Genomic DNA, 14,314 nt, shown 5'->3' on the forward strand with positions numbered 1-14,314 from the left:
GAAAATAGCTAAAATAATTTATTTTGTTGAATGTTGACTTCTTCTATATAGAAAATCCGTGAAATTTTATGTCAAAACAGTGACTAGCTACCAAGTGTACAACTATGAAATGCGGATTTTGGACAACAGCTGTTACACCAATGCAGTTTATGCTATAAAGTTTTGACACTGCACCGTTTTGTTGTGTCATCAACAAGTGTCAGATGTACATGAGTTATAAATTGGAAAAGCGTGTGCATAGTGCTGCGTTGTTAAATATATCGAAATTTATACCAAACAAAGAGCATTCATAGACAGCATTAATTATTTGTTTTCATTTGAAGAAAACTGCTGCTGTATTATATCGATTACTTTGAGAAGCTTATGGTGTATATGCTCCATCGTAAGATGTGTGTGAATGATGGTTTCAGCATTTCAGAAATGATGACTTCGATGTTGCAAGCAAGGAACATGGAAAACTGCCAAAAAATATGAAGGTGTTGTTGGATGAAGATGATTTGCAAACACAAAATCAACTCGCCAAACAGTTAGGCTTTAGTCAACAAGCTGTTTCCAGTCTGTTACAAGAGATGGGAAGATTCAGAAGACCGTTAGGTGGGTACCATATGAATTGAATGACAGGCAAATGGAAAAGTGCAAAAACCTGTGAGATTTTGCTCCCTTGGTATAAAAGGAAGTTATTTTTGCATCATGTTGTTACAGGGGAAGACAAGTGGATTTAGTGTGAGAATACCAAGTGCAAAAAATCATGGGTAGACCCAGGCACACAACCCAAATTGACAGCAGGTGTGAATCGCTTTGGCAGAAAGACAATGCTCTGTGTTTGGTGGGACCAAAGCGGCTTGGTCTGTTATAAGCTGTTAAAACCTGGGGAAACAGTTAATACTAAACATTACTAACAACAGTTAACCAATCTGAACTGTTCACTGCTTGAAAAAAGGCGACAGTAAAAAAAGAGGTAACACAGTCACTTTTCTTCATGACATTGCTCTTTCACATACCGCAAAACCGGTTTGCGACACATTGGAAGCACTCAGTTGGGAAGTTCTACCATATGCGGCTTATCCACCAGACTTCACTGCTTCTGATTATGAATTGTTTGCATCGATGGGTTACACACAGTGCTTTGGTTGATACAGAGATGTGAAAAAATGGCTTGATGAATGATTGGCAGCAAAAGGGAAAATTTTTACTGGTGTGGTACTCACAAATTGCTGAAAATATGGGAAAAATGTATAATAAATGATGAAGTGTACTTTGAATAAAACACTATTGATAATTCTTCTGAATTTAACATGTTTTTTTAGACAAAAAAATCCTCATTTCGTACTTGAACACCTGGCATAAGTAAACTCGATTATTATTTGTTTTCCTGTTGTAAGCTCACTGCAATTAATTAAAAAGCATTTTACTACAAATGCGTTTCACCTTTATTTACAAAGCTTGTTCTGTGGTCATTGCTGTATCTGCCAGTTGTTCACATATTTCACAAACCACTGCTTATTCCTTCTTTGTTAGCAGAGACTGAAGGTGAAAGAAACTTTGTTGCATATATACACTGATCAGCGAGAACATTATGACTAGATCACGGATTTTTAGGTCATAAAAAAGTAGTTCATTTAGGCCATATAAAACCTAAAATAGGCTCTAATAAAAATGATGCAGAGAAAATAAAAATAAATTAAAATACACAGTGTTGACAGTATGAACATCTTATTAGTCATTAAAACAAGGAGAATGAATATTTACACAGTTACAGAGCACAGCAATCTAAAACATTAATGTTGAACATAACTCCAAATATTTTTGAGTTCCTGCAAAATAAAGATCTCTGTAAAAAAGATGTGGCAATGGTTTAATTAATACATTCGTAGTTTCACATATCCTGACCATAGTTGGCTTCACAATAAATAACCAAAATCTTTTCTAGGTTTTCCAGTGAAAAACTGTGGCGCTTGTCAGTCAGAATCAATTTATACGCTGAAAAAGAATGTTCTTAATCAACAGATGTGATAGGGGCGTACTCCCCCCCCCCCCCCCCCCCCTGTGGATTCGGGGGTAAGAATAGGCCCGTGGTATTCCTGCCTGTCGTAAGAGGCGACTAAAAGGAGTCTCAAACTTTTCGGCCTTCTGTGATGGTCCCCTGTTGGGTTTGACCTCCATCTCTCAGAATTTTCCGAAGAGCGAGCCGATTGGGGAAGGGCGCCTTACTTGGTGCATTGTGTCCATCTTGCGATCAGACCTTTCGCCAGCTTATTCGCTGCTGAATTGCAGTCCTGCCCGCTCTCCATCTCTTGGGCATGACTACATTCCTGCGTGCAGATTACACCTTGCACTGTGCAGTACCTCTTTCTGCACTGACGGTGACCATGGACCACATGTTACCGAACATCCAGCGCGGTAGCCAGTCCGTTGTGGTGGGGCCGCCATGTACCCTGTTGGTTGTAGCCTCCTGATAACACAGGGATCGCTCTACTGATGCCTGTGCCGTTAACTCCCCACATATGCCAAGGAGTAGATGCCTATCCTCCTGGGGTATCGGGACTCCCGGCAACGGCCATCCTGCCAGGTGGCCTTTGCTGTGGCTGGGTGGCGCCCGTGGGGAGGGCCCTTGGTCGGAGTAGGTGGCATCAGGGCGGATGACCCGCAATGAAGCGTGGTACATCGTCTCTCGCTGGTGGCCAACCACCAGCAGTCTCTAAGCGTTCTCAGGCTCACTTTAACGCTCAGAAGTACGATCCGAAAACGTTCCCCTCCCTGGCCTCACCGTGGGAGGAACGTAAATCTCAGGATGGCAGTAGCAGTTATTTGCCCCGATTCTTAGTTTGTACGAGAGCTGATGGGGAGTCTTTTCTCTCCACAAAGCCTCAGTTCTTCGTTGAGCATTTAGAGGACAAGTTTGGGGAGGTGGAGGGCTTGTCCAAAATGCGCTCTGGATCGGTCCTGATACAAACGGCGTCCTCTGCCCAGTCACGACGGTTACTTGCTTGTGACAAGTTGGGGGATGTTGCTGTTACGATCACACCGCATAAGAGTTTAAATATGGTCCAGGGAGTTATTTACCACAAGGACCATCTTTTTCAGTCTGATGATGAGCTGCGCGCCAACTTAGAGCGCAGAGGTGTACATTTCGTCCAGCGCGTTCATCGGGGTCCGAAGGAAAATCAGATAGCTACCGGTGCCTTCATCTTGGCCTTCAAGGGTGATACGTTACCGGAAAAGGTCAAGGTGATGGTCTACCGATGTGACGTCAGGCCCTATATTCCTCCCCCGATGCGGTGCTTCAAGTGCTGGAAGTTCGGCCATATGTCTTCCCGCTGCACTTCCAGCGTCACATGTCGAGATTGCGGACGCCCATCTCATCCCGATACTCCATGTGCCCCGCCTCCCATCTGTGTCAACTGCGGGGAGCACCATTCACCTTGCTCGCCAGACTGCAGAATCTTCCAGAAAGAACGCAAAATCATGGAATATAAGACCCTGGACCGACTGACTTATACTGAGGCCAAAAGGAAATACGACCGATTACATCCCGTGAGAGTGACATCTTCCTACGCCGCTGCTACAACACCTGTGCTCGCCCCATCAGTTTCGCGACTTCCAGCCGGATCGATGAGTGGTACAACTCCTCCTGTCCCCTTGCCAATGGGGGGCTCCACCCACCGGGTTGCTCCTGTGCCACCTACCTCAGGAGCAACACCATCCCCCCCCCCCCCCCCCCCCCCTTCAGGGACGTCCGTCCCTGCTTCTAAGCCGGAGAAGTGTCTAACTTCTTCGGCTTCTCATGCTCGCAAGGGGTCCCTTGGGTCCCTCCCTTCCCAGGTTTCCACCAGTGGGAAGGCTGACGACCGACAGTGGCGTAAGTGCCCACAATCAGCTGGTCGAAGGGCTTCCCGATCCTCCTCAGTCCCGGCGACTGAATCGGTGAAGCCCTCCCAGCCAGTTAAACCCACGGAGCAGCGTGAGAAATCCAAGAAGAAGAGCTCTAAGCCCAAGGAACTCGCGGTGGCAGCCACCCCACCGCAACCTTCCAGCTCTGCATCTGAGGACGAGGTGGAGATTCTGGCGTCCGCTGAGGACCTCGATGTCGCTGGTCCCTCAGACGCCATGGAGATTCTGGTGTCCGCTGAGGACCTCGATCTCGCCGGTCCCTCAGACGCCCTGGATAGCACTAGCACAGGTGCTCAATCGGAGGCAGCGGGTGACCCAGCGGCGTAATCTGCCTTCCCAGTCCCATCATGCCTTTCACAGACATGGAAAATACCATCCTCCAGTGGAACTGCAGCGGTTTCTTCCACCATCTCGCTGAGCTCCGGCAGCTTATCAGCCTTCACCCTTTCTTCTGCATTGCTCTTCAGGAAACTTGGTTTCCAGCGATGCGAACCCCCGCCCTCCGAGGCTATTGGGGTTATTATAAGAACCGAGCAGCTTATGAAAGGGTGTCTGGTGGCGTCTGCATCTATGTCCTTAACTCTCTTCACAGCGAGTCTGTCCCTCTACAAACAGCTTTAGAGGCTGTCGCTGTTAGGGTGTGGACGCCACAGGCTATTACCGTCTGCACTCTTTACCTTCCACCGGATGGTGATGTCACGCAGCATGAGCTGGCTGCACTGCTAGCCCAATTGCTGTCACCTTTCTTCTTACTGGGCGACTTCAACGCCCATAACCCTCTGTGGGGTGGGTCAGTGGCAACAGGTCGAGGCGCCACCATTGAGCATTTATTGGCACAGCTCGATCTTTCACTCTTAAATGATGGTTCCTTCACACACTTCAGTGTGGCGCATGGCACGTACTCTGCCATCGACCTTTTGATCTGTAGCCCTCGCCTCTTACCGTCTGTCCAATGGAGTGTGCATGACGACCTGTGTGACAGTGACCACTTTCTGATCCTTCTGTCACTGCCACAACGTCACTCTTCTGGGCGCCCCAGCAGATGGGCTATGAATAAGGCTGACTGGGATTTGTTTTCCTCCACTGCCGCTATTGAGCCTCTCTCTCATGATGACATTGATGCAGTGGTTCAATCGGTCACCACCTGCATCGTCACTGCCGCCGAATCTGCCATTCCCCGTTCTTCTGGGTCCCCTCGGCGGAGGGCTGTGCCTTGGTGGTCGCCTGAGATCGCTGAAGCGATTAAAGATTGCCGGCGGGCGCTCCAGCGTCATAAGCAACATCCCTCCATAGACCACCTTATCACCTTCAAACGGCTGCGTGCGCGGGCCCGCCTCCTTATCCGCCAAGGCAAGAAGGAGTGCTGGGAGCAGTATGTGTCCACCGTTGGCCTCCATGTCACTCCATCACAGGTCTGGGCCAAGATTCGACGTGTCTACGGCTATCGGACCCCTGCCAGTGTCCCTGCGCTCTCAATGAATGGAGCAGTTTGTACTGACTCCGATGTCATTGCAAACCGCTTAGCAGAGCATTTTGCTATGAGTTCCGCTTCTGCGAATTACCCCCAGGCCTTCCGCTCCATTAAAGAGCGGATGGAACGTCGGAGCCTTTCTTTTCGCACCCACACTTCTGAATCCTACAATGCTCCATTCAGTGAGTGGGAATTTCACAGTGCCCTTGCCGCTTGCCCTGATACCGCTCCCGGGCCCGATCGCATCCACTGTCAGATGCTGAAACACCTTTCAGTGGACTGCAAGCGATGCCTCCTCGACCTTTCCAACCGTCTCTGGGTCGAGGGTGAGTTTCTGTCGCAATGGCGGGAAAGCATTGTCATCCCCGTTTTGAAACCGAGCAAGAGCCCTTTGGAGGTGGACAGCTATCGCCCCATTAGCCTCACCAACGTTCTTTGCAAGCTTCTCAAACAGATGGTGAGCCGGTGCTTGAATTGGGTACTGGAGTCTCGGGGCCTTCTGGCTCCGTCTCAGGGTAGGTTCCGTAAAGGCCGCTCCGCCACCGACAATCTGGTGAACCTGGAGTCGGCCATCCGTACTGCCTTTGCCCGCCGTCAGCACCTGGTCGCTGTCTTTTTCGACATGAGGAAGGCGTAAGATACGACATGGCGTCATCACATCCTTTCTACGCTTCGTGGATGGGGTCTTCGGGGCCCTCTGCCGATCTTTATCCGCAATTTCCTATCGTATCGTACCTTCCGCGTGCAAGTCGCAGCCTCATATAGTTCCTCCCACATCCAGGAGAACGGCGTGCCACAGGGTTCTGTTTTAAGTGTCTGCCTGTTTTTAATAGCCATTAACAGGCTCGCTGCGGCCGTGGGAAATTCTGTCTCTGCTTCCCTGTATGCTGACGACTTCTGCCTTTACTACAGCTCTGCTAGCATTGCAGCTGTTGAACGTCAGCTACAGGGTGCTATCCGCAAGGCGCAGTCTTGGGCTGTAGCTCATGGGTTCCAGTTTTCCGCAGCCAAGACCTGTGTTATGCATTTCTGCCGGCGACGTACTGTCCACCCGGAGCCGCAGCTTTCTCTTAACGGCGAACTTCTTTCAGTGGTGGAATCACACAGGTTTTTGGGGGTGGTTTTCGATGCCTGGTTGACTTGGCTGCCTCATATCTGGCAGCTCAAACAGGCGTGTTGGCGGCACCTCAATGCTCTGCGATGTTTGAGCCACACCTGCTGGGGCGCCGACCAATCTACCCTGTTCCGGCTCTACCAGGCGTTAATCCAGTCTCGTCTGGATTATGGGAGCCTGGATTATGGCTCAGCTTCCCCATCTGCGTTGCGGGTGCTGGACCCAATTCTCCACAGTGGGATACGCCTTGCTACTGATGCTTTCCGCACCAGCCCTGTGGACAGCATACTAGTGGAGGCAGGTGTCCCTCCACTGCGGTTACGATGCCAACAATTACTGGCTGCTTATGCTGCCCATGTTTTTAGCTTGCCCGGGCATCCAAATTACCGTGTCCTGTTCCCACAGTCAGTCGTCCATCTGCCGGACCGTCGGCCCCGGTCGGGTTGTCTGATCGCCGTACGCGTCAAAGAGCTCCTCTCTGGGCTTGGGTTCTTCCCAGTTCCACCTCCTTTCCGGGCACCTCTGTGCACGCCCCCATGGTGTGTGCCTCGCCCTTGCCTTCGGCTCGACTTGGCACTGGGCCCGAAGGACTCCGTCCCTCCAGAGGCCTTCCGCCGCCGCTTTTATTCCGTCCTGGGCACGTATCAGGGCTCTGGCATTGTTTACACTGACGGTTCGATGGTTGCTGGTCGTGTTGGGTATGCGCTAACTCTAGGGGACCATTCCGAACAACGTTCCTTGCAGGATGACTGCAGCGTTTACGCTGCTGAGCTGGTTGCCATCTTTCGTGCCCTAGAGTATATCGGCTCCTGCTCAGGTGAGTCCTTCATCATCTGTAGGGATTCCCTGAGCGGTTTACGAGCTCTCGACCAGTGTTTCCCTCGTTCTTGTCTGGTGATGGCTATCCACGAGTCCCTGCATTCTCTTGCCCATTGCGGCCGCTCTGTGGTCGTTGTGTGGAACCCCGGTCATGCCGGTATCCTGGGCAATGAACATGTTGACCGCCTGGCGAAAGAGGCCACTAGTAACTCATCTCTGGGGATTGGCCTCCCGGAGACTGATTTGCGGGCAGTCTTACACCATGCAGTTCTTTCGGTTTGGGACGCTGAATGTCACAATCTGCCCATGCCCAACAAACTCCGTCCAATCAAGGTGACGGCGACTGTGTGACGGTCATCCATGCGGGTCTCGCGCAAGGAGTCTGTTGTCCTCTGCCGGCTGCGCATTGGGCACACTCGGCTTACACACGGCCACTTATTGTGCTGTGAGGACGCGCCTCTATGTCGCTGTGGCTCCTTTTTATCTGTGGTCCATATTTTATTGGAGTGCCCGCTTTTAGCTGTGCTCAGGCAGTCGTTTGCACTGCCTGACACGCTCCCTGCCCTTTTAACAGATGACTCTGCTACGGCTGACTTAGTTTTACGTTTTATTCGGGCAGGGGGTTTTTATCATTTAATCTAAGTGTTAATCTAAGTGTTAATCTAAGTTTTTCTATTTTATCTTATTGTTTTGTGTGGATTCTGGCCTTTGACCTCTGGTTTTAACCTGATTTTTCAATGTGTTTTAAGTGGTTGGCTTTTCCTTTTTTATTTCTATGGTCGGCCAACCACCGTCACACTCTGTGTGATTTTAGTTCGTTTTGTCTGGTCTTTGTCTCAGTTTCTCTTGTTCTGTGTCATCTGTGCTCTATTCTGTTAATCGTTTTTATCCTCTGTGGGCGTTTTTAGTACTTGGAAAAAGGGACCGATGACCGTAGCAGTCTGGTCCCTTTAATCCCACAAACCAACCAACCAACCTAGGGGCGTGCTTCATTTTCGGCACATGTTGGACAGGAATGCTGCAGTTAGGAGTGCTGGATTTTCCACTAAGTATGTCGGCAGCTGCACACAGTTCCTTCAGGCCAGTGTTCTTCTGCAAAACCGTTTGCATTTTTGCCCTTACTTTTTCCTCTACTTCACCTGACGCTTCATTAATTTTCATTTTGACTTCTTCAAGCAAAGAAATATTGTCGTAGATAGATCTCCCTGAGCCTTCTAATTGTGAAATTATTCTTGCCATAAATGTGTAGTCGGCCCTAATGTAAGATATGTCCTGTTTTAAAGAAGAATCTTTGAGTAACTCCATTGGTGCAGTTACGGATGCAGCATCCTCCGATATATTTTCAACCACCTTCTGGACAGCTGAGAGATGCATACTATACGTAGTATTCTGCTGCTATCAGCCACATGCCCCAGCGGGTGACAACAGGCTCTGGCGGCAATGGGACATCTGGAAGCTGTTCTTTGAATGCCTGTATTCTTGATGGTGCCTTAACAAAAATTTTCTTCACCATAGATACAACTTATTTACTTTAGGAAATTGTAGTCTTACTTGCTCTGCTATGCGGTTAATCCCATGCACTACACAAGTTACATGCAGCATCAATGGGTAGAATACTTTTAATAGTTGAAACACTCCTATCATATATGCAGCAGCATCAGTGACAGCCAGAAGCACCTTATTCTCATCCATTCCGTTTGGGTATAGCACCTTAAGCCCATTGTTCACAAACTGTGCTATTGCTTGTTGGTTAGTTTTTGCAAGCTGTTTTGAGTAAATCAAATGAGCCCTGGATGGAGCATCTGGATCTAGCTTGACAATAATCAGGTTTGCAATGTAACGGCCAAGACTGTTAGTAGTTTCATCCACAGAAACCCATATACAAGATTCTCCAATACCTCCTCGGATTCTGTGCAATGCAGCATTGTAAGCTGAATCCACATAATTCTTACGTAAAATTGACTCTGCAGGAATAGACTGATGGCGGTACTTCTCAAGAAAACCTCTGAAAATAGGGTTTTCTTTTTTCCGAAAAGGGATGTTTGCTGCCACAAGTGCATGGCACAAATCACTGCAGAACTTGTTTTATTTGGAGGATTCACCAGATTTATTGGTTAAAAGAGTTTCCTTCAATTTTGACTTTCGTCCAACATTAGCTTTATTTGCGATTTCATCTGCATGCTGAGTTAAGTGAGATTTCTTAACACTCGAAACCTAATACGAGAGAAAAGGGAAATGCAGTTTAGAATCGCATATAAACAGTATTTCGTATTACTAAAGGATAACGATAAAAAAGAATCCTAAGTAACAGGAAAATAAGAAGTCTAAGAAAATCATCAGCTAACCTCCTTGTTGCATGCTTGGCAGAAAATAATGTTCCCATCTGTTGTATAATGCGGAAAATCTTGCAACCACTGCCTTATATGAGTAGACTTTGAACTAGCTGTTTTCAGCATGGCGTAGTATTCTCACACACAAACTACAATTTTTTTTGCACTTAGAACGTCAGTAACACTTAACACGTCGGTCGCTACACAATGTACTGATTTGTTTTCGCTAGGAAAAAGTGAACGATGACCCTTTTTTTTTTTTTTTTTTTTTTTTTTTTTTTTTTTTTTTTTTTTTTTTTTTTTTTTTTTTTTTACTGCGGTGCCTGGGAGCGGTAGGGGAAGTACCGTGCTCGTTGCTGGACATTTGGCACCTGACAGATGGCCGCCCCTTCTGAACAAGCGAATGGAATCTACCGGTGCTTCAGATGAAAACATCTCACTACTGGCAAATTATTTTTCGAACCGGAAAATTCACGTATAATACCTTTCACGAAACAGAGTAGTTTGATAGGACTGCCTGTAGTCAGCAGTCTGAAAATGCGCGAAGGGCAGTAATTTAGCTATAGAGGGCGTTTGCGATTAACATTGTGATTTTTTAATCCGTGCTCAGCCTAAGGCCTATGAAACCGTTTCTTTGTGAAAATACACAGCTGGCCAGAGTCCTAGGAACTAAATATTTTCAAATATAACATTTAGTACTCCCACGTTTGATTCTAATGTGTAACTCAAATCTTTGACCGGTTCCATTCGCTCACCGAAGTTAAGCACTGTCACACTCGGCGCGTAGTTCGATGGACGACCATTCAACCGTGCCGAGTGCTGTTGGTAGTAAGACAAGCAAAGGAGTTGTAAACAGTCTCTAACGACCTTCGCCTTCGACGAGACATAAAGCCCTAAGTTTACTTCCTTTTTCTAATCTTTGAAAACACAAGAACTCTATGTCAGATTAACGAAATAGGTACTTTTTAGGATTTTGATGCCGAAATAGGCAAAATTAGGCGTCAACGTCGAAATACGCAATTTTAGGTCCTATAGAACTAACGGTACTCAGTTTAGTTAGTCATGAAATGCATAAGTACCAACTTATATGCAAATTGGAGCTTAAGAAGAAAAATAGGTTTTAACCTAAAGATCCGTGATCATATTTTTTACATATGAATAATAAAACACCTATAAAGAGTATTTGGTACTAACAGGGATAGCGATATAAAAAAATAAAAAAAGACCGAAGTGTTAGGCAAATACGAAGCATGAGTGCATATCAACTAGCCACCTTGCTGCACGCTGGGCAGAAAATATATTTTTCCATCTGTTATATAGTGTGGAAAAACTTGGAGCCACTGTCTTATATGATGAAATACGCAATTTTTAGGATATTAAAGCCGAAATAGGCAAAAATAGGCACTAACGTCGAAATAGGCTTTTTTAGCTCCTATAGAATCAATGCTATTAAGTGTAAATAGTCATGAAACGCGTAAGTGCAAATTTTTATGCAAATAGGAACTAAGGAACAAAATAGGTTTTTACCTAAAATCCGCGGTCTAATTATGACTGTCTGCCTAAGAGCTGGTATGTCAACCTCTGACACAGACAACAGCAGCAATGTTTAATGGCCTGGAAACAGTGAGGCCTTGATAGGTTGTTGGAGGAAGTTGGCATCACAATTGCATACACAAGTCACCTGCTTCCCATAAATTCCGGAGAGAGGGTCGATGAGGTCTGATGCCATGTTCAGTCACATCCCAGATGTGTTCAGTTGGAATCCGATCTGGCTAGTTGGGGAGCCAGCACATCAATTGGAACTTGCCACTGTGTTCTTTGAACCATTTGTGACATTCACCTGCTTTATTTCATTGTTGATTGTCCTCAGTGTCGATGTACTGCATTGCTATACTGGCTGAAAAATGGGGGTGGAAGTTCAACACTGACTACTTTAAATGATGTAGCTGACAGGTGAATATTTGCGTTTCACAGTTCTTCACTTTCACTGTTCACAACCCCCCAATAATACACAGTTATTTGGCCAGTTAACTATTGTTTAACTTTCGATAAGCCTCATTAATAGGTTGCAGGCAAACAGCCACATACTGCTACAAAATTTACTGTTGAACATCCATGAGCAGTAAAAGCCTAACCACACAGTTCACAGTTCTTGAAGAATGAAAAGATATGTATAGAACAGGCAGTGTCATTGTTTTAACACATAGCCTATTACACTTTTGTTGTTGATCTAACCAACACGGGTTTCTCGTCTGAAACTTGGCCGTGGACTGATTGTCTCGGGACCAAAAATCAGGCACTTACATATCAGCACAATAATAGGCACTGAAACTACAGATTATTTGGTGTTTAATTTACAGAAATTACAATTAAAACTTAACTCATTAAATTAACTGAATACATCGATAAATTACGTCTTTTTAACAGTTTCTTCTACTACAAGGGTTAGGCCAAATTATTTGTTTAAATCATGAAATTAACAGATATAGTTGTGCAAACAATGCTTTTGACAAAACTGGAAATTACTTTGGAATTAGTTAAGAGCTGGCTTTGCTAACATGTTTTCGAATAGAGCCAAATAAATACTTAAAGACTGCCAGTGTTTAGTTTATAAGACAACAAGAGAATTAAAGTTAAGAAACGATTCTGATTTCACCCTATAACAAAAGATACTAACTAGGCATGGTCAAAATAAATTAGAAAATCAGTTACATACATAAAACAAAGCACAAAATTAGACCTGATGTTATGGTCTTTAAAACTGAGGGCCAACCTTTCTCTTTTATGAAAATGCAGATTATACTGACATATGTTAATGATAATTAGTTGAGAAATAAAAGAATGAATTTTAATGAGGCAGATGGCAAAACAACTGGGGAAGTAAAAATATCCCAGCTTGCTTTGTTACACATTCCATCACACTCTTGGCCTTGTGACATAGGTTGTACTGAGTCCTGCAAGACTCAGCACAACCAGGAGCACCTCCGAAGATGTCCAACATGGCTTTCGACGAAATGTCAGGGATGGAAAAGTTCCATGGACCACGGCCATACAACCCGAAAGAATTCTCAGCAGCTGACACTTGTACTCTGCCCAGCATTCAAGTCTGATGTTAGCACTCCTCGAACACCTGGCTAGTCATGCAGTTTCTGAAATGCTCATGCTGAGTCACCAGGCCATCACAATGTGTCCTCAACAATATTTTTAAATTATTTCTGAGAGCTAACCAAACTGTGACTGCTGTTTATGTTGCTAAACAGAGATACTAACAAACAGGGAGAAACTAAGGAAGTAAAAATATAGGGCTCTGCCCTGACTTGAACCTGGGACTTGATGCACCCAAAGCAGGAATCATATCCCTGGACTGCTGGCCTTCCTCATTCTTGTCACGGACAGCATGCTCATTGATACTACATGCACCATGGGTGTGTGTGACTAGCAGTCGTTCCTTGCCTGCTGATGCTGCTTTTTTCGTTGCCTGGATGGGCTTTTATCAATAGTAGGTTGGTGATCATAATGTTCTGGCTGATCAGTGTACTCTTGGCAGCTCAGCCTCCATTAATAAAGAAGGAAAAGACAGTGGCTTGCACAATATGTAAACAAGATGCAGATGCAACAATGACCACTGAAGATGCTTTGTAAATATAAGCAAAACGCTTGTGTAAAATTCTTTTTAATTATTTCCCGTAAGCTTAAGATGACAGAAGCAATAATAGTTGATTTTAACAGATGCTGAGGAAGACGGCTGTGCAAATAAGTATATTATAAGTAAACTAATCGAGTTTTTTATGTTAACTTCATTTAAAAACATTCTAGGGCTGAAATTTTATTAATTCATGCATAAAGATGTCCTTAAAATCCTGCCAAAGTTTATGATAGCTCCAAAATGTTTGCATTTTGAATGACCAGCCATGCTCTTTTATTCCATTTTGTAGGTGTTGCTGTAGTATCAGCATATATGTTTTAATAAAAAATTACGTTACATAAATGAAATTGTATCTTCCTGAATTTGAACTTACAAAATTGACCAAACTGAAATATATGTGGATGAAATTTCTGTGTGTATAATTTCGCTTATGAAATGAGATGATGAACTTTGCCATCTGCAGGTCATTAATTTCTATGACGACATTAAATGATGTTTAGTATGTTTGACAGTAAGAAATTTAACATAGGTTAACATAGTAAAAATGTAGCATTCTCATACTTTATTTGGCAGGTGTATCTACTACTGTATTTCGTTATATGAATCTGACGACAAGACAGTTACATTTTAACCTTCAGAATTACTGACATATTTTTCTGTTTGTATGGGGGAAGGTGAAGCACTGGTAAGACAATGGACTCATATTCTGGGGGATGGCAGTTCAAATCTCTGTCCATCTATCTGGATTTAGGTTTGTCGCAAATTCTATGCATTGGTTAAGGGGAATGTGTGAGGGTTGATGATATTGGAGGTGGTATGATGTACTAAATTGTACCTCTTGTACGTGGCTGGTTCCCTGGAGCTTTCAAAGCCATGGGCCCTTTCTCTGGCAGGAGCTTTGTCATCCTATGTTATGTGCAACAACCCCCAGTTGGTGCCAGTCATACACCACTAGGCAAGGAGGGGGGGATCGTCATCGTCCAATTTTCTTGTGGAATCGTCACGTGTAGTTTTGTCACACCAAGATTATTGTGAACAGTTTG

At 45.2% G+C, this 14,314-nt stretch overlaps 1 protein-coding gene across 1 annotated transcript in view; it reads left to right on the forward strand.

Annotated features, from left to right (window-relative positions):
- The window catches only part of LOC124787735 (phosphatidylinositide phosphatase SAC2), a 391,111-nt gene that overhangs the window by 280,672 nt on the left and 96,125 nt on the right, over positions 1-14,314 (forward strand). The window lies entirely within an intron of this gene.

This window comes from Schistocerca piceifrons, chromosome 3 (assembly GCF_021461385.2).
Source record: "Schistocerca piceifrons isolate TAMUIC-IGC-003096 chromosome 3, iqSchPice1.1, whole genome shotgun sequence".
Lineage (NCBI taxonomy): Eukaryota > Metazoa > Arthropoda > Insecta > Orthoptera > Acrididae > Schistocerca > Schistocerca piceifrons.